Genomic DNA, 25,130 nt, shown 5'->3' on the forward strand with positions numbered 1-25,130 from the left:
CCAACAGACCATTCGATCTTTTCTTTCATCACTTGGGCCTTCTTTAGGGCCTGAAGTAAAGGCTTAGTGTAGGAGCTGTAGTTGAAGACCCATGCCCTGACATAGTTGCATAGGCCTAAAATGCTCTGCATCTTCTTTATCGTGTGCGGCTTAACCGTGTTCAATATGGCTTCAGCCCTTTCTGGGGGCACTTTTTTCCTTCATGTGAGATTAGCTGGCCTATGTACAGCACTTTCTGTTGATAATATTGTAAATTTTCCTTGTCAACCTTATATCCTTTCTCAGCCAGTATAGTCAGTAGTCGAATAGAATCGTGCCTGCATTGCTCTTCTGTGATGCTGCAGATTAGGATGTCATCCACATATTGTAAGATGACACTTTCTAGCGCAATATTGCTCAAATCCATCTGCAGAACTCTGTTAAAAATAGACGGACACTCACAGTATCCTTGTGGCAGCCTCATGCTTTTCAGACACATTTGTATGAATGTGAATAACGTCAGATCTTGTGAGTCATGGTGCAACGGGATTGAGAAAAATGCATTTTTCAAGTCAATCACCATGAAAGTACTTCTCTTTTAATCATCTTTACCCAAAAGGTGAGACACACTTCCAACATTGGCTTTCCCATTTCTGCTTGTTCTTCAAATAGATCATCATCGGTGACGTCAGTCACTCGATATCCTTCTTCAATGGCAATTATCGCGAACTATTGTCTGCCTTCGTCATTGCAACTGTCAACCAAAACCACTTTCCCTCACACTGCAGCTGTGTTTATCATCAAGGAAAATATTTGTCCTTCCTCCTCATGCATCGTTATTCTTGGTCTGAATAGGAACTCATCAGGGGTTCTCATGGTTTTGTCCGCAAGGCCTGGCAATCCCGCCATAAGCACTCGCATGCTACATGCAAATATTTCTGGTTCTATGGGTATGGCACTCATAGCTATGTGTCCTGAGTAAGCTAAAATCATTTCACATACATTTGAGTAGTGCATTCCTGGAGTGGAACATACTATGCCCTCCTCTGTGAACAATATTGCCATGTTCAACTTTGTCATTAAGTCTCGACCTAAATTATTTACTGGGGTCTGATGTGAATACAATAAAGGTACATTCATTTCGCACTCTCCTATGGAGACTGGGAGTTTGTTTGTAAAGTGAACTCGACTGTGAGCTCCTGTAAAACTCTAAGTATCTATGGCCTCTCCGGACAAGGAATATTTGCCTTCACGTATGCACGAGTGTGTCGCACCCGTGTCAACTAGGAAGGGATATTCTTTACCCCCTATAACGAAATCTACCCTAGGTTCCCTATGAGGGTCTGGTCTCACTGATAGGATAGAACACATCAAGTTTCCCAGTGAGCTGTCCTAGTTCATATACAAGTTTGGCCCCCTGTGCACTTGTGGATTTTCCCCATTCCCATTGTTACTTCCACTTCCAGGGTTCATGGTCTGTGATAGTTGCAGCGGTGCCTGTTGGGATTGTCCTTGTGGAAAATTCCCCATGCTTTGTAGTTGCTCCCCTTGTTGCAATCCTGGGGCTTGTTGCTGCACCGTGTGATTCTGTGCAACGCCCTGTTGTAAAACTGCAGGTGGATTTGCCATGCCTGCTCCTGTTCCTTGGCCGTTCTGCATCATGCCTTGACATCTGCATGTGTGCGCCAAATGCCCTGTCATTCCACACAGCCAACATACTGGTGGTGGTCGGATCATTTGCCCATTTGACATATCTTGGTTACCATTTTGCATATTTTGAAAGCCTCCCTGATTATTTTGGAAACCTCCCTGATTACTCTGTCATCCTCTTCCTCGTGGGTAAAACCCTACGTTACCCTGATTATTGTGTTGTGGACTAGCCACCTGCTGCATGCTTGATTCAGCTGGGCTAGATAGCATGGCTCCTTCAAGGTCATACTTTGATAATTTCCTCTGCACCAATTTAGCTTCCTCACCCTATCGAGTTGCCTCATGGTTGCGATTCTTTTCCTGCAGCAGTCTGCAATAATGTGCGATAGTCATTTGTATTTCAGCCCAAGGTTTAGCCTCATCTCCTACCAATTTCTGGAGTAGTTTCTGGACCGGTTCAGGAAACCCTTGGCACAATATATGGTAAAACACAGGTATTGATTTCGTCCAAGATTCATGCGTTTCGAGCACCCACGTGTCTTGGAAATTCTATATATAAATGAGCGGATCCTCAGTATCCTTCATTTGTCGAGTCATTATAGCTCCCAAATCAGAAGTATCTGGGTAAAGTACTTGTTTCCATACTGCTGCTCTACAATTGTTAAATGGCGCCCCGTCATGCATGGTGTTAATTGTGGTTACGCCAGGGTAACCTGCTCGTGCCCACACATAGTCTGCTACCTCACCAAGTATGGCGATTAGGAGGCCAATAATGTCCCCTATAGCTAACGTGTTTCCTCCTGTCATTTTTTCTAACTCATCTATCCACTTTCCGGCTCTCAAAGTCAGCATTGGAAGCTTGTTTTTCAATCTCGATCCATGTGTGGCCATGGAATATATTGTGGTCTTATTCCTCCCTTCTCTAGTAGCGGAAATTGGAATGCGTAGCCCTCTTCCTCTTTTCTCATTGTCCTCCTGTCTATTTCAGGATTAATATTCCTGCATCGCCGTCTACCTGGCAATGTCCTTAGTCTGTCTACATAGGGCGGTGAAGACACCCCCCTCTGACCATGAGGCACTCCTTCATGTCAGTCAGACTGCGTGGCTGACATTGATGCCCTCGGTGCAGAGTTGCTAGTGTCTGACCATCCCATCCCTTTTTCCCTGGGGAGTCGTCTTTCACTCCGCCTCCCTTCTCCGTTTTCCTCATGCTCCTCCCTTTCGTAGTCGGACATTGTTTGTCCCCAATTCATGCAACTTCTTGTGTCTTCATTGTCTCTACTGATTTCTAATCTGTCCAGGGATAGTTACCTTGGGTTGCGATTGAGCTGTTTTTCTTGGTCTTCGCGTTATAGCTGTTCTTGCCTTTGTCTGCCTTTCCTTCTTATCCTTTCGTCTCTTAACTCCTTTTCTTTCCCCTTCCTCTGTGTCTCATCTAAACTCTCCTTTTGTCTTGCATCATCAATGCCTTTCCCATCGAGTTTCAATAGATCCTCCCATCTATTTGTCTTTTGCGAATGCTATCTCATCAGTTCTGTTTTCGTTCCCTTTCCATCGCTTCCCTTCTCTCTCCTTGTCGAGAGATGCACTTGTCTGTGCCTGTTCTTTCCTTTCATCATTGCGTCTCACTTTGTCCCTTGGGACTGCGGAGGTAATATTCTTGTCCTTATCTCTCCCTTGATTCTCGTCACTACTATGTGTAGGTGACTCATATGCGGGGTTGCTGTACCCTGTGGCTGCTTTAAGCTCCCTTAACGGGTATAATCCCTCGTCCTTACTTTCTTCAATTTTTGTTTTGGACGGGGCAGGTGGCGCGTGGGCGTCACACCCCCCTCTGTGCATACATTAAGTATCCAGTCTGTTGGTGGCTCTTCCTCCTTCACCTGTTCGTACATTTTCCACAACTCGAGAACAGCAAGGTGTTTTTATAACTTCTTGCCTGTATATGTGGCGTGCAAATATGTCGTCATATGTTGTATGACGGCTTTAGATAAAGACCCTTTTTGTGGCCACGGCATAAACATCTTGTGGGCGGTACCTTTGACCCACTCGGTGCTATATTTCTTTAGCTTGGGTGCGTGTTTTGGCAATTGCTTGCATAAGTGTGCTAATGGAGTTATGTCTTCCATACTTAAATCTGTTCCCTTTCCTCTTATATAACACTTGTCAATGCTTTTATGCAACTTCAACACTTCCAAAAATATGAACGAGCACCAAATATCGCAAGCTCCAATCCAAATTTTTCACGAAATTTTACACGTCCAATTTGTTCAAAAAACCTCAATTCGTGTGCGATTCTGTCTCAGCCATCAAATCTAAAAAAATGTAAATTAGATCTCTTAAAAAATGTTCAATACATATGATGTAAAAAAAACATATAAGACAGACACTTAACAGACTAGACAGACACCAGCTGGACACAAATATCTCTGCCTTTAATCATTAACCCTTCATGGAGTGTAAAAAGACCCCTTTCACAATGTATTTAAATGTTGTGGTAGCCTATGCATTCCCCATTATGTGGGACTTTGGGTACACGTTTCTTCTGGCCGCTATATTAAAGCGCAGGAGTAAGGCGAATCCTCTCACTTCTCAGGTGTCCACCCTGGTAACCTCTCCCTTCTCGGTAAGCTCCACCCCAGTAAGCTCTCATTTACCCATTATTACTCTCGAGTCGTTATCCCCTTATATATATATATATATACAGTCTTCTCTACTTCTATCTATATTTTGTTTTTCCTCCTCCCTACGTTACCTTTTCCCTTTACTTGTTCTAAGGCATACACTGTTTGCCAAAGCACTCCATTTTTTTCTTCACTCACCGTTCGCATGGTTCCTCTCTGGACCCTCGGGATCACTGCCTTTGTTACCGCCTCCTTCAGCTTTTCACTCACTCAGCTGCCCGTAGGAATGGGAAGGGAAGTGTGGGAAAAGGGGTCCCTTCAGGCCCTTTCTGCAGACTCTTGCTTACACTACCATTGTCTACGGGGACCTTCACTGTCTACTCAGCCTAATGGCAAAGGACTCGCTATATTGCCGAAGACCTAGAGTTACTTTATGTCGACGGTCAATAGGTGTCTTTATATAATCAATAATCGATAGTCAATAACCATCCTCAGCTACCAAGTGTACTGGGGAGATCCCCAGCCGGCCCATAGAGTCGGGGTTTGCTCCTCAGTACTTTAAGACGAGATAGCTGCACCTTGAGATGGATGGGGTGCAGGTTTTCTTACTTCAACACCAATCAATAAGGACAACTAAATGGTTTGGCAAAGGGGAGTCTGTTTAATGACAAGTACAAAAAACGGGGAAACATGGAAATCAACAGTGATGCGATAGTCCGTCTCGCTTCAACTCCCAAGAACTTCATACAAACAGTAACATTTATATCCAAAACACGTCATCATTGACGTGTAACGCTCAAAAGTTAACATGCAATTCTATTTGTTAGGAAAAGGTAACTTTACTATAGATACTATATCTGCATATGATAACGGAGTAGTGGATTGGATAAACACTATCAGGTGGGCGTCTGAGCCCTTCCTTCTAACATTACTCTAGTAGACGTCACCATGAGTACGAAGTCCCATTGGTTCTACTATCTATAGGACCCTAGATTATTTGTTCCATTGTGATTGGGTTGGCTTCAACCCCATGCATAAATCTCTACTTTAATTAGCAGCACACAAAATGGTCAGCCAGGTGCAGGGTGCCCTAAAATCCACCCATCCTCCCTTCAATCAAGCATTACTTGAGTGGCTATGTGTCAATTAGTTGGCTGTGGTCGGCCTTGAAACTGTATCTTCTTGTCAGAAAAAGTTATGATATCTCTGTCTGGGCGACAGCCGGGCGTAGGTGTGAACCCATGCCTCTTCTTGCTCGGATGGTCATGTGGTGCTCACACCGTGAATCTGCCTAGTTTCCTTCATTTTGTGCATTTAATTCTTGTTTGGCTTGCCACCTGCCTGGGCCTCCTTATCTTGGCCTTCTTGAGATAGGCTGTTCTGTTCTTAAGTTTTGATTCCGCAAAGCTACTGTTCGCTCCTTCTATTGGTCTGACCTTGGCTCCCCAGGCACAAGTTGCGATTCAGCCATATCTTCTCGTTTTAGCTGGAATACAAATCCTGTCCTGTTTGACCTCTAGTAACCTGAGTTAATTCTGCTTTTGTATAAAGTGGACTTGCACTTATATAAAATGCTTCGTTTTGAGGTAGATTGTGTATAATGGCGCTTGGCGCTCTATTCTTCTACTTAGCATAGCAAGCCGCAATGTTTTCTTAGCTTCCTTGCGGTTACAAGCATATGTACAGGCATTAGCGGGTTGAATATCTTCACCCTGCTTACAGGTTAAGCTCCTTTGTCTTTCATCAACGTTCTCTTCTTTCATTTTCACGATATCTTCATGCATGGCATTTCGTCTCTTTGTGTCATCCTTGGGTTGTTCTATCTTCTATGGGTGCATTAGTCCAGGCCCTCATGACGGCACCATTTGTCTTCCATTAAGGACTTTTTGGTTTCTTCTGGGACAGTGTTTAAGCAATCTTCATATCATTTCATTTGCTGGTAGGGTTTTCTTAATGGGTACCTTACTGTCCATGGTTGTCTGGTTATTGGTACTTCAATAGGTATTGTTCTTCTGATAGGTACTGGGCAGAGCCCTACTGCAGCTCTCTGCTGGTTTATTTGCTCATCATACATCACATATCTCGGTGTGAATGTTCCTGGTACTTCAAAATGGGCAACTGGAGTGCAGGCTTTATTTGGGACCTCCTCCACAACGCCTACACCAGGTTTTGGCAATCAAGACTGCACGCCCCTCAGTCCGGAGGCACATACATATGCCCAGAACACCCGCAGAAAGGCAGGCCAAGGTCCAGGACTTTTATGGGGTGGCACACATCCCTAAAGTGTTTGGTGCCATTGATTGCACCCATGTGGCCCTACATCCACCTAGGGCCACACAGCACATCTATCACAATCGCAAGCACTGGCATTCCATCAACATGGAGGTTGTATGTGATGCCAAGGGAATCATTACCTCTGTATATACCAACTATCAAGGGTCCACCCTTGATAGTTTCAAATTCTGAATGTCACCCCTACACCAGGCTCTGGAAGCTGGGAGGCATGGCAACACATGGCTCATTGGTGAGAACAAATGACCCTGCAAATGCATGCATGTCTCACACAGACAGAACTACACCACTGACAACCCATGTCACCTCCACAGGGGACAGTGCCTACCCTATGAGCACCTACATGATGACGCCAATATGGAACCCCACCACACCACCCCAGGTAAGATGCAACACAGTCCATATTGCAACTAGGGCCATAGTGGAGCGCACATTTGGAGTGCTGAAGTCATGCTTCTGCTCCCTTGACCACTCTGGTGGCGAGCTACTCTGTGCACCACCAGTAGTATGCAGGATCATTGTGGCAGCATGTGTCCTGCCACTGTATCGGGAGACAAAGTTTAAATTTAGGTACTACAGGTGCCTTTCATTAACACTTGAAGCAAAACAATATAGGGGACCAGTTGGAAAAATAACATCAAATTTTAATAATAACGAAAAAATCAGTAAGTCTAAAATATCCAATTACACAGATTGGTCCATGACAGTGCATATAAAAAATCTTACAAACCAATTTTTTTATATGCACTGTCATGGACCAATCTGTGTAATTGGATGTTTTAGACTTACTGATTTTTTCGTTATTATTAAAATTTGATGTTATTTTTCCAACTGGTCCCCTATATTGTTTTGCTTCAAGTGTTAATGCAAGGCACCTGTAGTACCTAAATTTAAACTTTGTCTCCCGATACAGTGACTATTATCCTCCCGGATATAGACAAGGTATACACTGCTAATTTGGTATTAGTCAGTAATATTCCGGGTTTCCTCCTTTTATAAGCAGCATGTGTCCCGCACAACGTTGCAAGACGGTGTGGCATACCGGTGGACATGGTGGTGCCCCCATATCCCCAACCACATGCACGGCGACTGTGCATGGGAGGGCAAAGGGCACGTGGCGAGGCTGCCCGTAGCCAGCTTGTGGCACCATTTTTCACCTAAAATACAACCCCTAAGTAGTGCACACAGCCCTGGCACATTCCAGATGATAATCGATGATGACAAAGGAACAATCATCTGTCCCAACCTTAACACCCTGAGAATGTGTCCTTGAAAGTGCTACATTGTGTGTATCCCTTAGTACTAAAAGTATTTCAATCTGGTGTTCACAAAAGGTACACATGGAAGATGGAGTATGCCACTAACACCATGCCAAAGTACGGATCTAAATGCTGGTATGTCACCTAAACCCTCCCACACTTCATGTCACCTGGTTACCACACCATGCCATGGCATGCAGAGTCCAAACTGAGAAATAAAAGGGGAACACATAACATTACTGTCACAAAGCGATCAACGATCAACAGAACGAGTTCAGAAATAACTCACGCTCACTCATCAATATAAAAATGTACAAAGGAACATCAATTGGCCAGTACAACATACCAGAAACACAAGACCCACAAGTGAATCTGTCTGACAGTGACCATTCATAATTGCACATGTGCCTCAATGTGTAGTGACTTGCACATGGCATCCTTGTATTTTTGTGTGGAACTGCTAAACAAAGGGGGCAGGGAAGCGCATACAGCAGGCAGGCTACAATAATGGAGATAGTCACACCAATACATGAAGATGGAACATGAACAAAGGATGGATCTCAATGTCCAAACAAAAAGGGATGCTAACCATGCACTGGACAAACAATCATGAATCCCACTAGGGGTGTATACACATGTCGGACTTGAGACTGGCCACAGATATAATGGAAGCCTAATGCCTCTGTGTAACTTACTTTTACACGCTGCACTCCTTGCAAGCTCATCGAAAGGGGAAGCAGGAGTGGCAAATGTGTCTGGACCCAAGGCACCAACACAGAGGGTACCAACATGAGACAAGCATGCATGGGTCCAGCTGGAATCTACAGTGGATGCTCACGGCTACCACACAAAGCAACACACTGTCACATAAATGCACAATAGACAAAAAACGAGTTTAAAAAAAAATCAAAAATAGCCATGGGGGACCGGGGGAGGGGCACCCAGGAGGGAGGAGGTGCAGGGTGCATGTCAACACCCATATGTGTGGATGTTGAGAGAAAAAAAAACCTCCATGGGTTAATGGGCTGCACGGCTAGCATGGATCGGGAGACCTATCGCTGCTGTCGCCACCCTCTGGTGAAGAATCAGAATGTGTCAGTGTTAAGGGAGCATCACCACTTATAGCCCTGTTCTGGCGTCCATGGCAGTGGCCATGCATGACTGAGATGATTGCATCTGCAACATGATGGCTCGGAGGTCCCAATGCAACACCTCACGGGCTGCATGCAGTTTCTTTGTGATGGTATGAGTCAACTGTTGCATCTGCTGTTCAGACTGTCTACTGTTGGCTGCCTCAAGTGCAGCCAGTGTTGTTCTGACTGACCTATACTCTAACCTCAGGGCTTCCCTGTGGGCCTGACCCTCTGCAGCCATAGATTTGTGCAGAGCCCTCAGTTCTGCCCGTCTGCACCTTTTTGCTGGCCACCATGTTCAGCCTGTGTGAGTGGCATGTGGACCGCAATGCCTGCTGCTGGTGCTCCACCTGTCTTGCTGGGGGTATAATGGAATTGGCTGCCCTATCCATGCCCTGAGCCAACATCTCATATGAAGCAGCCTGTTGTTGTGCAACAGCATACATGGACTTCTCCCACAAAGTATCGCCAGCTAATACATGGCCACCGTGTTGGTGGACCCCACGACTGCCTCGGCCAAGGGAACCTGGCCCTTGATTTGATGGCGCTGTCTGTGGCTGCAGGACTGCATCCCTCCCTTGATCAGCTGGCCCAGGACTAGGAGACAATACTGTGGAGCATAACCCTGCAGCTATAACCACCACAGACGGAAGTACCAACACTGACTGACCCTGTGAGGGGTCGCCGCCCCTTCATACGTTTGAGATACAACAGCACCCACAGTCGATGCACTCACCTGCGACAGCACAGATGAATCCATATTCATTTCAGCACCAAAGCCAAAGGTTTCCCCAGAGGCGGACTCAGACTGAGTAATGGCCAAGATGGCCTTTAGCACCAGTGGATCTTCATGGGCTACCACACCACGTCCTCCACTGGTGGTTGGTCGCGGCTCAGTATCTTGTTCCTCCTCCACTTCCTCCTCTGCATCCAGTGCCTCATCACCTGCACATGGGCAGAAAATACTTGAAGAGCCATGTAAATAGCATTGCCCACACACATAGACATCACAATGTCGTCATGCAACACATTAACCTGCCATGTCACAAACTCCCGCACATACGCAGTGTTAATGCAAGTGGAGGGTAGCATGAAAGCAGCCATGGACGTGTGTGGAAGGACTAAATACCACATGTAGTGCATCGTGCATAGCACCTGCTTGACACACAAGCACCTAACTGGCATAGTTCAGTCACCAACATCACTGATACAAATACACATATGCCACATAGCATAGCCATGCCTGAACTGTTAAACTGCATGAGATAGAATTTGCTGACTACTGTCCCAGAGCCATGTACAATGGATGTTATATGATATGACATTTAATTCACAAACTCAATACACACGAGTGTCACAAGGTGCTACCATGCAAGGGTGGTGGAATAGAGAGAAGCCAGACACACCCATCCCATGAGGCCAGGTCACATTGACATCATGTGAGTGAATAGGCACGGTGAAGGTGAGACCCGGGGTTGGAAGTGCGAGTGGGCATTGCAGTACATGGGAACAGCATACAAATAAAATACAACTACATAATCAGCAATCAAAATGCAGCGGGCTGGTGGAAGTGTAAGTACAGACATCAGGTGTCAATTGCTGGTAGAAGGTTGTAGGGATGCAGGAAACAGCCACCAAAGTGTGGAGGATGGCAGGGAGGCAGTGCATGGGTTCAACTGGTGGCTCAGAGGGCTGTGCCAGAGATCAGAGTGTGGGCAGGTGACTGGTGCATTCTCTCAGTCATCCTGGACTCCAACAGGGGAGATGTGGAGAGAAAGCACAACACATGAGGAAGCATCAGTAGTGACTCCAGACCCGGAGAAGGTTCACCTCCGGTACCATTGAGGCAGGGAGGCTGTACGAGAGGGAGGCCCCAGCCGAAATCAGACATTAACCACTGAGGGAGTAGGAAAGGGATAACCAAAGACCATGAGAAGGAAGTGAATTTGGAAGACAGTGTTGAAGGAACTGCTGTCCCAGGCCCCATAAGGCCCTGTGGACAATGCACAGGGATTGGAAATGAACAGTCGTAGCCACTGGAAGTTAGTGCCATCATCAGAGTCCTATGGAGATAAAATACCTGGCCCGAGATAAAAGGACAATTCCTACAGTCCAGTTCTGGATAAGTTGCAGAGGGAAATTAGTAGAAACACAGAAATCTTGGTAGAGGCTGTTGCAGTACCCCACCATAGGAATGACCAGTCCTCTGGAGACAGTGAGCTGCTGGGGGAAGGAGAGGAAAGGAAGAATACCCCTGAGGAGGTGCAGCTGGCAGGGTGACCTCTCAGAGACATCAGAGATCTGTGAAGAGAAAGCGAGTGTGGAGTGAAAGACTGTCACAGGCTATCCACCATCACAGGTTGGAGCAGCAGGAGGGCCAAGAGAGGCTGGACAGAGAATGACATGGAAGGAGTGAGCAGGTGTGATGATGGGGTTTGTCACAGTGTGCAGCACATCGTGTGTATGCAATCTGCAGGACAACAAGCATGTGTCAGTCCACCATTACATAGTTCACCCATGGCAGTCATGTAAATTCAGGCAGAACTGCCAGACAATCATTACACTTCATCCAAGCAACATACATATGTCCTGTACACACACATGGTTTATAGTGATAATGTCGACAACAAAAATGTCGACAGTCAAAATGTCGAAAAAAAAATGTCGAAAAAAAAAATGTCGACTTTTTTTTTCAATGCATTTTTTTTTCGAAATAGGGGGGTTTCCACCCAGCCCCCCTTTTTTTAAATTTTTTTTTTATTTTTCCCTTTTTTTTTACTTCCGAACCCCTAAAATAAATATATAATTAAAAAAAACGAAAGTCGACATTTTTTTTTTCGACATTTTTTTGTCGACATTTTTGTCTGTCGACATTTTTTTTTCGACATTATGACTGGCCACCCACACACATATCACCACTCACCAGATATTCCCTCCTAAATTGGCAGGTCTCCCACGCCTTGGATCTGCTCCCAATCAATCATAACACTTATGATCTCCTCATGTGGAGTGAGTTCTTCATCCTCTTCTGGTGTTCCACCTCCAGTCAACAGAGTAGAGGCGTAGTTGGCACCCAGCTTATCTTTGGCACAGCGCCGGAGGTCATTCCAACGCTTCACTACCTCAGAAGCTGTGCGCCTCTCATTGCCCAAGACGCTCATATGATCAGCGACACACTGCCAGTGGGCCATATGTTGGGCAGGCATATGTGTGCTCCCTGCCCGCACAAGCATGTCATGTTCGTGTTCCTGCATGTAGTCGACGAGGATCTGGAGTTCTTCATCACTAAAGCTCCTCTTTCCCGACGTGTGGGTCTCCTGTGCCATGCCTTGGGACTGAGCCTGTTCGCCTACTGCACGCTTTGCCTTCCTACGAGGTCATGCAGACCCTGGGTGGCTGGGACCACTTGGGTCAGTAGGAACTGGAGCACTGGTGGACTGGGCTGTGGCATCACCCACTGATGCTGTGACTGTAGGTAGCCTTGCAGGCATCTGTACCTGGGTGCTGGTGGCTGGACCTTTGTCCGCACGTCTCTTGCCCTTGGAGACACGGACATTCACCCATGGGTCTCTGCAGACCTGGGCTGGGGCCACTGCAGGCCTGGCTGGGTACCCTGAGCCTTGGTGGTGGTTGCTACAGCTACCCCTGCAGCATTTCACCTTGCCTGATGTAGACAGCAGATGGCAATGCTGCCCCAGGACCCTGGCTGCTGGTGGCTGGATCCTTGTCTGCCTGTCTCCTGCCCTTGGAGACAAGGACATCTAGCCTCGGTCTCTGCGGGCCTGGGTCGGGACCACTACAGGCCTGGCTGGGTGACTCTGAGCCTGGATGGTGGTTGCTGCAGCTGCCCCTGCAGCTTCCTCATCCTGCCTGGTATGTACAGCAGATGGCAATGCAGCCCCAGGACCCGGAGTGCTGGTGGCTGCCCTTTGTCCGCACATCTCCTGCACTTGGAGACAAGGACATCCACCCCTGGATCTTGGCGGGCCTGGGCCACTACAGACCTGGCTTGGTGGCCCTGAGCCTGGGTGGTGATTGCTGCAGGTGCCCCTGCAGCTTCCTCACCCTGCCCGGTGTGGACAGTAGATGGCAATGCTGCCCCAGGTCCCCAGGTGCTGGGGATGTCAGCATCAGCTGCATCTCCCTGACCCTGTTGGATGGAGGAAATGGCTCTTCCTGCATGGCCCCAGGCACCTTGGCCACCTCGGCCACCTTGACCACCTCCGCCACCTACGCCACCTCTTTGTCTCCCTTCCCACTTGTTGCCCTCCCAGTCATGGCACTGATGGATTAGTGCAATGGGAGGTGCAGCTATCAATTGTCCTGGGCAATGTGAGTGAGAGGACAGTGTACGTGGTGTTAAACGTACCAGTGTGCCCCAGAAAGGCTCAATAAACGGGTCCCGTAGCGCACATGCACCCCAAAAATGAAAACTACATGTACGCGACCCGTTGGTAACCCACGTATAAAGGAAAAACGTAACGCAGTACGTTGTGGCACCCAGCAATGCAAAAATCATATTTTTTATGATTTGGAGTTTTTGGACTACACTCCACATATTTCTTTGTGTGTGATTGATTGGAGTGCTAATTGGACTTTGCTCTATGTTTCTTTGTACATAGTTTAGTGGTGTTTTCGTTTTTTCTTTTTTTTAATTGCAGGAATTACTTTTTTTTATTACATTTGGATGATTTTTTATGAGACTTTTATGGACATGGAACTATTGTCAGAATGTTCCTTTTTTATGCACATAGTTGGAATTTTAGTTTTGACATTTGAACATTTTCTTTGTTTCAAAATGTACATATTTGTATTTATGTTTTGCAGTTTGTATGCCATTAATACAACTGTATAATAATAAATAGGAGTTAAGCCCACCCCCTTAGAGTGTATTGCTGCTCCATCCTTATTAAGGCAAGTTGCGTTCAATTCATCACATGCAATGATGAATCCCAGACCATCTTCTCTTTGGGATTTATTGATAAGGTCAGCAACTTTCCCAGTCAATTCGTCGGCCTGCATAACCCATGGGTTCCAATAGATGTTAATGATGGATAGCCAACACTTCTGCTTTGGTGTGTATCTGAGTCCCCGTGGATTCCAATCCACCACTACTCGTTCGACATATAGGTCGGTGGACTGTGTTTTGAGCACTTCTAATCCAGAGCTGTTTTCTATGCCAGTTAACAAATCCGAGATCGTGTGCCTCTTGGGACCTTTTTTCGCTGGGTTCAATATGACAGAGTAGTGATCTAAGGCAGGGCTCTGTTGAAGCCATATTTCTTGTAAACAGAGGCAGTCAAAATCTGCCAGGTTAATGTCCCTTTGAAGCGTTAAATATTTATGATCCCTTGTATTCCAAAAGCCCATCTTTTTTAATTTTGGCCTGTTGATCTTAGTTTGCTATTGGGGATTCGAACATCCCAGGACACCTGGCAGCCATTCCCATGAGTTGTGCTTCAAATCACTCCCCTCAATTTGATTGTTACTCTCCTTACACCACTATGGAACCTTTTACAGTCAACTGTCATAGATAGGTTCTCTTTCCTTGCAAAGGCCCTATTCACGGTGACTCTTCCTGGTTCCCAAACCCGCCTGGGTTGGCTTACCAATTTCTTGCGAGCATACTTCCACTTCAGTCGACACTGGGGAGTGTACCTTGATTGAGCCCAGTGCATCGACATACAGGTTTCTTCCCAAATTGACAGTGGGCAGGTCATGGGTTAAGTCAAACCCCAGCATTAGAAAGTTACCTGCTTCATCCAGCATAATTTGTCTAACAATAGGGGAAGGGATGTGGAGATATACATGATCAATGCAGAGCTCATCTATAAACTCGATCACTTTGAAGTCATTTGGACCAGTTTGTTTTAAGGTCAGTATACGATGAGTAAGCTCAACAAAGTTCCTCCGGTTGATGATTAAGTTATCGTTCCTGTCCAACAACCTTTCCAGAGACAAACATTTTGAGTTGTCTCTGTTCTTTTTAGTTGACACGTCCCTCACAGAAGACCCCCACTTTTCATTCTTTCTCACAATGGTTTCCAGCTGTGCCTTTGTGTTTCCTAAACCTGAAAAAGGGTGTATTGAAGATAATGACGGGCCTTGAAGCAGTCGTAACTTCTCGGTAGATGCTATTCGGACGCCAGATCCATTACCTGTTGGGTTTGGGCATTGGCTGTTTGTTTAATTGGATCTGCTTGTACAGATCCTCCGCTGCCTTTCTTTTGTAGGCAAAAGTTCCACATTTTGGTGATGAGACTAGCCGACTTTTTTTTCTGCCAGCTTCAGTGATCCTCATTTCCATATCAATGTTATTATTTACTCCCGGTTGGAGTCTAACGGGAGAGTTTGTCCAGGGGTCCAGGTCCCCCACAGAATGGACTGACCAGTTCATCAAGTCAACCTGGGGGAGGTCCTATATGGATATTTCTGTTATTTCAACCTCTAATACCCTGTCCAATGGGACTTTATTGCCAGCCTTTTTTGCTTTTGGTTTTGATGTTGCTGGAAATTATAGTTTTCTTAGAAACTGTTGTGAGTCATTTGATCTTGCCTTGTATAGTATCTGTTGTGGCTTAGTTACCAAGTTAGCAGTGTTTCTCCCATTTATTTTCTTCTGTTTTCCTTTAAATACTGGAAACAATTTTTGTATTCCTTCCAAGGGTGAATCAACTCAGTCCATTGTGCAGGTAGCCTCCTCCCTTTATGCCACCCCCCACAAATTTGACCTCGTTGTGTGACCCTATTTAGTTCAAAAGGTCTTCATTGCTGTTTGGATTAGCCCCCGGTTTATCTATTTGAGCCAGGATGACAACCCATTCCATCTCTACTTCAGTTCCATCCTCCAGGGATACTTGGCAAGCCACGTCCCTCCTAAATACCAATATTGACATTTGGGGATTCAAAGGAACTCATGGTGACAACAGTAAAGACAGACACAAGTGATCACAGTTCACTACACCTCCTCAGAGGCACGTTACTTTTTCTCACTTTCCCCCAGAGGCTCACTGTCTCCAGAGCCCTGGTTCTCTCTGGACTGGACTACTGCAACAGCCTCTTCCTCAACCTCCCTGCTTCTGCTGTGCGCCCTCTGCAACTCATCCAGAACAGAACTGCAAGACTTATCCTTGGCCTCAAGCCCAGGGACCGCATCTCTCCGGCACTGAAATCCCTCCACTGGCTCCCTGTGGCTGCAAGGATCAAATTCAAGACTCTCTGCATTATCCACAAGGCTTTCTGGGGCCTGGGATCTACTTACCTTCAACGTTGCCTTCCCAAATACTGTCCCTCCCGAGCCGTCCGCTCATCTACCTCCAAACTTCTGCGACTGAGCAGGTTCTCCAAGAAGAGATTTGGGGTGAGATCCCTTTCCCCAGCAGGCGCCTCCCTCTGGAACAGCCTCCCTACCACCCTCTGTCTTGAGCCTGATATTCTTAAATTCTGTAATCTCCTGAAGACCTTCCTCTTCTCCTCTTCATTCTCTCTCACCCTGCTAACCTAGCTCTCTGCTCTTCCCTTTCTCCCTCCTTCCGTACAGCTCACTGACTGGCCACCTGGGTTACCCCAGAGTCTCACAGGTCCCAGGCACCCCTGCTAGTCCTACTGCACTTGCCTCAGGGCCCTGCATCCCACCCAATCACTGCACTTGAATAACTTCTGAGAGCTTCTCTCTCCGCACTTCCCCAGTCTCTACTGACTGGGTGCACTTGGTCCCCTGCCCCTCCCTCGTTCTGCCTGCACTTGCACTACAGCTCTGCCTGTAGATCTTTCTGTCCTTCCTTGACTTGGCCCTTAATGTGCACTTGAAAAAACTAAGAATCGCTGTCAGGCCTATTTGTTTTATCCTAACTGTTCAAGTACTGCTTGTGCAGACCATTACCACTTCAGAAATTTAAGAGCTCTGAGCGTCTGTTGTTTTTTTCCCTGTGCTCCCACCCTCCTTGAGTGCTTTGAAACACTTGCCTGTGTATAGGTGCTTTATAAATAAACAATACAATACAATACAATACAATACAATACAATACAATACAATACAATACAATACAAGGGTGTTTATTAAACTGTAAATGCAGGGTGGAAAAACACCTAACCTAAACCTAAATCTAAGATGGGAGCAAGCGTCGGCCATCAAATGAAAAAAAGACAGTCCTCGTAGCTTTGTGTCAAAATAAAAAGGCCTATACTAAAAAAAATATTGCCAATTCCTTACAACTAATTACAGAAAGCGTGTGGGATAGGGTTTTCAATAAAGAAAGAAGTTCTCACAAATAATAACCCCGAGTTCAGCTAGTAGACTTTGCGCTTAGCTAGCAAATTGGAAATGCCCCCAACTGAACTGAAAATTTAAGATTCAGCTACATATGGCTTCAAACATCGAGAGGGGGCCTTTCATTTCCAACATTCACATTGTGTTGATTGTTTAGAGAAAAAGTTTCCCTTTTTTTCGTATGTTCTTTTCAAATGTGTATAAATGATTGTATTTTTGTTTTTCATATGCTCTTTTCAAATGCGTATAAATAATTGTATTTTGTTTTATATGAAAAGTTGTGTACATTAATATGTACACAATTTTTATAATCCGTTCCATTTGTGTACAGATTGTGCTTGCTCTGGAATTTACTTTTAGTCAATTGTGCTTGGTAACTCATAGACCTCGCTTGTGAGCAATAATAACAAAAAAATAATAAAAAAGCTACTTTTGTATTAATTCTTAAACAGAAGTTGGATATGGTGGATTTGAAAGACTTATCCCAATAAAGACTTAGGTGGACACATAAAGTTATAAAAATCATACCTAGGAACTATTTCAGATAGTTTGTGCCATACTCTTGGCATTGAGGAGACTACTATAAATAGAATGTATATGTATGTCTAGTGAACCTGTCAGGACACTGTTTTGTTTTGTGTTTCAGTGATTTCCCAGTCCTTGACAGAGTAGGGAACTACCCTCTAGTACACTACCTCACAAATAATAAGTCAGGATTTGATTGCCAGCGGTCTCCCTTCCCCATGTGTTGAGCACGGGACAAGGTCGATTTCCTGATCACAGCACACAAGCAAGCTTTCCCAGCATGAGTCGACAGTTCCGTATCAGCTATCAGGTTCTTCGATGGTTAAGCCTCTTTCCAATAAAAGTCTCTTGCCTTGGAGGGCCTAATGATTTCAACAAACAAACACAAAGTTCTCTTCACATACACTGAGGGTGACAGCTTCACCCCCGGGTCTCCCTCTTCCGGGCGCAGACCCCTTTCCAGTCATATTCAACAAAACAACTAAAAAGTTCCTTTTCTCAATTAACTTTGGGTGAGGGCTTTTCACCTCTGGATCTCCCTCGGCTGGGCTCAGACCCAACTGACAAGGGAGACAACTCACTTCCCCTGGTCTTCCAATGCTTCTTGCTTTCAAAAAATCTTAATGTCTTTTTAAACAGTTTGTCTGGCTTTGCCCCTGGTTGTCAGCTTCCCTCTGCCGGGTTCACTCTCGCCAACTTTCACTGTTTTTCGGGACCTTAGACTTCATCCCCTCTTGTTAGCATCCCTCCACCGGGTTCACTCTTGCCAACCTTTACGACCCACAGTTTTTATGCAAGTTTCACCACACAGGACTCATCTCCCTTTCTTTCACAATCATATGTCGGTCAAAGACTTTCAACGGTACAGAGGATTTTACAAGACCCTGTATAACCACTTTGACTTTTCTTCACCTCTTCCCAAGGCCTTCTGGTTACGGTAGTCTCTACCCTCGGGTAATCACGCAGAGTTTCCTGCATGAGTGGTGCCGGACTGCTCTGTTGCTGGTTTTTCCCCTTCCTATCAAGTTCAAATCAGCCGTTTGCTACTTTTCATTCAACACAGTTTGATTTCTAATTGACTCTCCCCTCGACTCACTGGCTGCGATGAACCACTTAGCTTTCCTTCTATTTGGAGTCAAGGTTGGTTCCACAGAGACAAGCATCTCTCCCCGGCTTGGTGATCAGCGGAGGAGGGTCTCGTGTACTGCAGGCACTTGCTGCAACACATGCCGGCTATTTTTTGCAGACCTATGCTTCTGTCTGCAGAGGTTTCACAGGCCTTGGTCAGAAAAGGCAAGGTCGATTCTCTCCTTGCCACCCTCTTGGTCTGCGCCGTCTTTCTGCTCCTCTTCAACTGGGTTAGCACTTACATTGTGTTGTCTGCCTTGCTCGTTCTGTGCCCATGTGCTCCACCTTTTATCCCTGTGGGGAAGGGAAAGGGCGTCAGGTGTGTGTGATTCTGGTCAATTGCCTGACCTTGCCTGGCACTTGTATTGGGACATGTCAGGTAAACGGCAAGGGTGTTAGTCCGTTGTCTTTTGTGTGAAAGTGTTCATGTCAGAAAAAGGGGGGGCAGTGTTTTAGAATATCATACATGGTAGGGCGGGGAAAAGGTGTTCAAAGAAGGGGGATAGCACGTCTCACTCATCAGCATCCCACTCCCTCTCCCCAAGGACCACCCATCCAGGGGATCCTCCCTCACTGGTCCACCCCCAGGATGACAGTTCCCCGGGACTAGCTAGGGAGACACCTTCAGGTTTCTCACATACCCTTCCTCCATGCAATGTGTCCACATTTGTTTCACAGGGGAGCTGGTAGCGGAAATCTACATTTCGCTGATCTTTTCCTTTTCGGTGTTCTACAGTGAAAGAATAGGGTTGTAGTTCTAGAAACCATTGCATGACCCGAGGGTTAGAGCGTTTACGTTGGATAATCCAAACTAGGGATGAGTGGTCTGTAACGAGTATACACTTTCATCCCAGTAGGTAATACCTAAAATGAATAATGGTCCACTTGAGGGCCAGGGACTCCAGTTCCAGCAAGGAGTAATTTTGCTCACACAGTACCAGCTTGTGGCTGGTGAATAGCATGGGATGTACCGAATCCATCGCAAACGTGGGACAGGACAGCTCCTAACCCTGTAAGGGAGGCATCTGTCTGTAAGACAAACTACTTAGAGAAGTCGACTACCTTTAGGATTGGGTTCTGCGTCTGCTTCAAGGTGTTATAACATATTTCATCCTTGTCATTCCAATGAAGTTTCTGGGGTTCAGCATTCATAAATGTATCTGTCAGCCGGGCTGTTTGGTCCGAAAAGTTAGGGATAAACCTTTGGTAGTATCTTATTAACCCAAGAAAAGTTCTAAGATCTCTTTTCATCTTGGGAGTTGGTGTATCTAAGGCAGCTTTCACCTTCTCATTTTGGGGTTGAACATTCTCGTTCTCTACGAAGAATCCAAGATATTTTACGGCTTATTGGGCCATTCTGCATTTAGCTGGATTAGCAGTCAGGCCAACATTTCTGAGGACTTTTATGACGGTATAAAGATGGAAGAGATGGTCCTCCCAAGTGTTACTATGAATGATGAAATTGTCAATATATGCTCCACAGAAATCAGAATAGTGTTGTAAGATCTGATTCATGAGGCATTGGAAAGTGGCAGGTGCACTGTGTAGACTAAAAGGGAGCTACTTTAAATTGGAATAATCCTAGCGGGGATGAAATACCCCTTGCCAGTACCCCTTTGTTAAGTCTAGGGTCGATAGAAAGGTGGCTGGTCCGAGTTTATCGATTAGATCCTCAATGCGTGGCATGGGCTAGGCATCGAAATCTGATATGGCATTAACTTGACAGAGGTCTATACAGAAGCTCCAGGAACAGGCAGGTTTAGTGACCAACACGATAGGAGAGGACCATGGACTTGAGGAGGGCTCAATAATGTTGGCTTTCAACATTTTGTTGACTTCCTCGATCACTATCTGTTTACGGGCTTCCGGGAGTCGATATGGTTTTAAGTGTACCACTTTACCTTCAGGTATTCTAATATAGTGGTATGTAACTTTTTACTCTTCCTGTTTTTTCTACGAATACTTCGGGAAATTAAATGACTACATATTTTAGATATTGTAAGTGTTGCGTAGATAACTTGGAAGGAATTAAATCAAAGTTATCTATGTCTTCGAGAACCAAGCAGGCTAGTACATTGTTATGGGTGGCAGACAGGTTCCCTTTCCACTCTTTCATGATATTTTCATGATATAATTGGATATTATGTTTTCAATCCGGTTGGGCTACCCTATAAGTACAGGCTCCTGTTCTTTCTAATATCTCATAAGATCTGTGCCATTTGGAGGCAAGCTTGTTCTCTGAGGTTGGTAAGAGGACTGGTACTTTCTGTCCTATAGAGAATGATCTTACATTCACTTTCTTGTCATAAGTGGTCTTCTGTTGGCTCTGTGCTTTTTCCATATGAGTACAAACTAAGTCAAGGACCAATTTCATATGTTCTCGTATTCGGGTGGTGGTTTACAAGATGGTAATAGGGCCTCCTCTCATTCTTCCCAGGTTTCCTGTAGCATGTCCAGGATGAACCCGTATGGTCATTTTAATTGAGGTAACACATCGTACAATGGAGGGGATGCAGAAAACTCTTACACCAAATGATAAGACCGACTCAGGAAGTTGGCAAAATGTCTCATCAGGCTGTTTTATTTCAATTGTCTAAAACATGGGAGTTACAACGGACATCAAGGGACATTGCACAAACTCGATCCGCGAGTTTCATTAAAAAAACTTCCTTTATAACAAATACTCATAATTCGTAACGTCATACTATGCGGCAAACTATGTGAGATTGTGGTTGGTTTAAGGGGAACATCTAAGTATACTTTCTTTAAGGGATTGGATTGTGACTGGGTCTTTACAGTCAGCTGGACATCCACCTCTAGTGCAAGTCATCTTCAACATTTATTAAGTACACAGCATATCATAGGCTCTCAAACTATAAGGCCCTTCATTTTATGCCCTTCTACAATTGGTTGGCACTCTTGTACCCTTCTGGAATATTTGACTCACTAGCAGCAAGCAAGCTGGTACCCCAGATGTCAGTGGGTGGACTTGACCATATCTCCCCACCCAATTAGCCCAACAGGAGAGATGTTGGGCTAATCACTAATACCGTTTGCCATTCAGATTGTCTTTGAACTTGGCCTTGCAAAGTATCACTGCTCCTGAGAATAGAAGGGAGTATAGGCACATTCCTATCGTAACTCAGGTCCGCAAATCACCTCCTATTTTCATCTTCAGCTCACGTGACTGGAGACCATATTTCAGCCTGTTTTGCAACATTTAATAGTCTTGAATTGAAAAACGTGTCATTCATGGTGTTCTTTCATCACATCTTAACAAGGGCTGATTGTCAGGAAACCATCACCATCCAAGCGCTTGTCCCGCCATACTGAGGTTCATAAAACAATACCAGGAAAGTTTCCACCTGTTTAATGTTAACACCTAGAAGTAAGAGACGTCAGCGCTCTCGGTACCGGTCATACAGAAGCCCCATGCGATGCACGTCTTTTTGTGCGTGTTGGGGGTTACAATGACAATGTTGGTACCAGGCACACGTGATACGTGACACGCCGTCACGGCAGGGCCGTGCTCTGCAGATCAGGTGATTCAATATAAGCACCGCCTCCCCACAGCTTCGGTGCATCTGAATTTGGATATTCAGTAGTGTACTCTTGTATCCTTGCCTTGCTAGTAGATTTCTTTTTTCCCAAACCTTTACCTGTTTATTGGATTGATTTTGCCTGATCCTCATTTCTGCTCTTGTGCTTTCTGTTCTGCCCTACTTGGAACTGTTTATACCGACTGCTCTTTGCTTCACATTCTGCATGACGCCCACTGGATTGTTGCTGACTTGGATTTGTTCTCAGGATTCCGTTTTGCCTCATGCCTTGTACTTGAATGCCCGCAAGTTGCCGATTCCCCTTGTGTCCCTGGATTGCTGTTCAAGTTTTGGATTTTGTTTTTCTACACGTTCTCGGACTAGAACTTCCTCAAGAGCACTGATTTGTGTTATTCAGGCGTCCTTGTGCCGTTGGTTTAGGGGAAAACTTGCTTGGACATTTAGGCATCCTCGTACTTGCCTGGATAAAGAATCGCCATACTATTCCTGCATTACCCGTCAAGCCTTCTGATTTGTGCATTTCTTCTGGCTACTCTGAAATACCTCCCATGGTAAGAAACCCCTCAATTACTACTGTTAACTCTTGTTCTTTAACTGTGGTTTATCAATAAACTGCACTGTCTGGTTACAGGGTTAGCTCCTGCTCCGGTTTGTTAAAGTGACATAGGGGGTCACTACAAGGTTGGAGGTAATGGAAAAACGATGCCGGTAAAGGATTACCGGCATCGCATACTGCGCCGGGCTATTCCGACCTAAGAACCCGGTATTAGGGGCACCGCTAATAACAGTGCCAGGAAGACATCACAAGTCGGGCGGACATGCAAATACCGGCATCATGAAGGCGCTAATAGGGGATACCGGCATGCCGGCAATACCGGCATCACGAAGCACCCGTAAACTGCTATGTGCAGTGTTCCCAACTGCCACAGATGCACACAATCAGCACAGGTGGAGGCAATGGAGTCTGGGCCAGCACAAAAGGAGCACACCCACACACCACACCCCTTCCAACACCAAAATGATTCCAATAGTAGTAGCAATACTGGGTATAGAGGACCGGCAACAACAACAACAGCAGGCACCACAGAGGAGACGCAGGAGGAGAAGGAGGGTGAGACAGGCCCAGCATGCCCCACCAGTGCAGCCAGTGGTACCACGCAGGCAGCCGCCAATCCCTCACATCAGAACCAGTCCATTCAACCTAACCCGTGAGCAGATCCACACCCTGTACCGTCTGGACCGGGACACCATCACCACCATCGTGGACACGATACACGACAACATTGTCAGCCTCATAGAAATATGCACCGCCATCCCCCCTCTATTGAAGGTAGTGTCAATGCTCCACTTCCCTGCCACAGGCACCTACCGGCACAGAGTGGGGCACATGCATGGCATAACACAACCCTTATTTTATCGCATGCTGAACCAAGTGCTGGATGCCCTCCTGAAGCACACAAGGGCCCACATATCCCTACCACGGACTCCCCAGGAGATTTTTGACACAAAAGTTGGCTTCCATGCACTGGCAGGCATGCCAAATTGTATAGGTGCCCTCGACTGCACGCACGTGGAGTTGGTGGTGCTGCATGCCATGGAGGTGGTGTACCACAACCGCAAGCAATACCACTCCATCAATGTGCAGATGGTATGTGGTGCCAGCAAGATCATCACACATTGTTGTGCCCGATATCCTGGATCAACACATGAGTCAATGGTCCTGCGGAACTCTATGCTACCAGGCTACATGGAGCGACATGCAGGACGACGTGCCTGGCTGCTTCAGTAAAATGGGGGGATAGATGCACATACCACCACGGGGTCATTGTTGATGTGACAGCACGATGTGCACATCACAAAACACTGTGCCCCAAAGCATCCCTAACTGAACATGATGACAAAATCCCATAGCAATGAAGTAAGCTGGACACCTATCACAACATGCCAAACTTGAAAACAGCCCACATCCCACAACACGTCCACCACCCATCATCGTACCTCATCCTCTGTAACACAATCCTGGAACATGCTGTGAATATTCACTATGTAAATGACTGCAGCAAATCACTAGACAGGATGAGCATCCATGGGAGTGCACTGAACAAAATCACCAAGGGAATCCACTGCTGGTCACAGGGCCGCCACCACCACAGAAGTGCAGCATGTCACCATCGTAATAATCAGTGCTGAATGCCTAATATTGCAGAGCCTACTGCCAACACTGCCAGTTAGAAAATCAGACAGAACACTACACATCACAAATTTGACACAAACACAGCAGTATGCGTTCACAATGCATGAGAAACATCAAGGCAGTGTACACCGTGTATCAACTTGGAGATGCAACCCACACCAGAGGTCCATGGCACAGAACACATTGAGGGCATGCAAATTGTGTGCATACAACTAGGGACATGTGTATGTGACCAACGATAATCTGCAGGCATCTGTGGCTAGTACAGCTGCCCATCATGAATCGACTGACTTTTATTGGCTCTCATGCAGGTGATAGTGGCTATCCCTTGAGCCCTCCTCACCCCTGTCTGAAACCCACAGAACAGGCACAAGGAGGACTACAATCGTTCCCATACCCGTACTCATGTGGTCATCGATCAGACCTTTGGCCTGTTGAAGGCACGGTTTCGCTGCCTTTGCTGGTCGGGTGGGGCACTCCTCTACAGGCATGAGAAAGTGGCCAAGATCATCATGGT

Source organism: Ambystoma mexicanum, chromosome 8, assembly GCF_040938575.1.
Source record: "Ambystoma mexicanum isolate Mex_15411 chromosome 8, UKY_AmexF1_1, whole genome shotgun sequence".
Lineage (NCBI taxonomy): Eukaryota > Metazoa > Chordata > Amphibia > Caudata > Ambystomatidae > Ambystoma > Ambystoma mexicanum.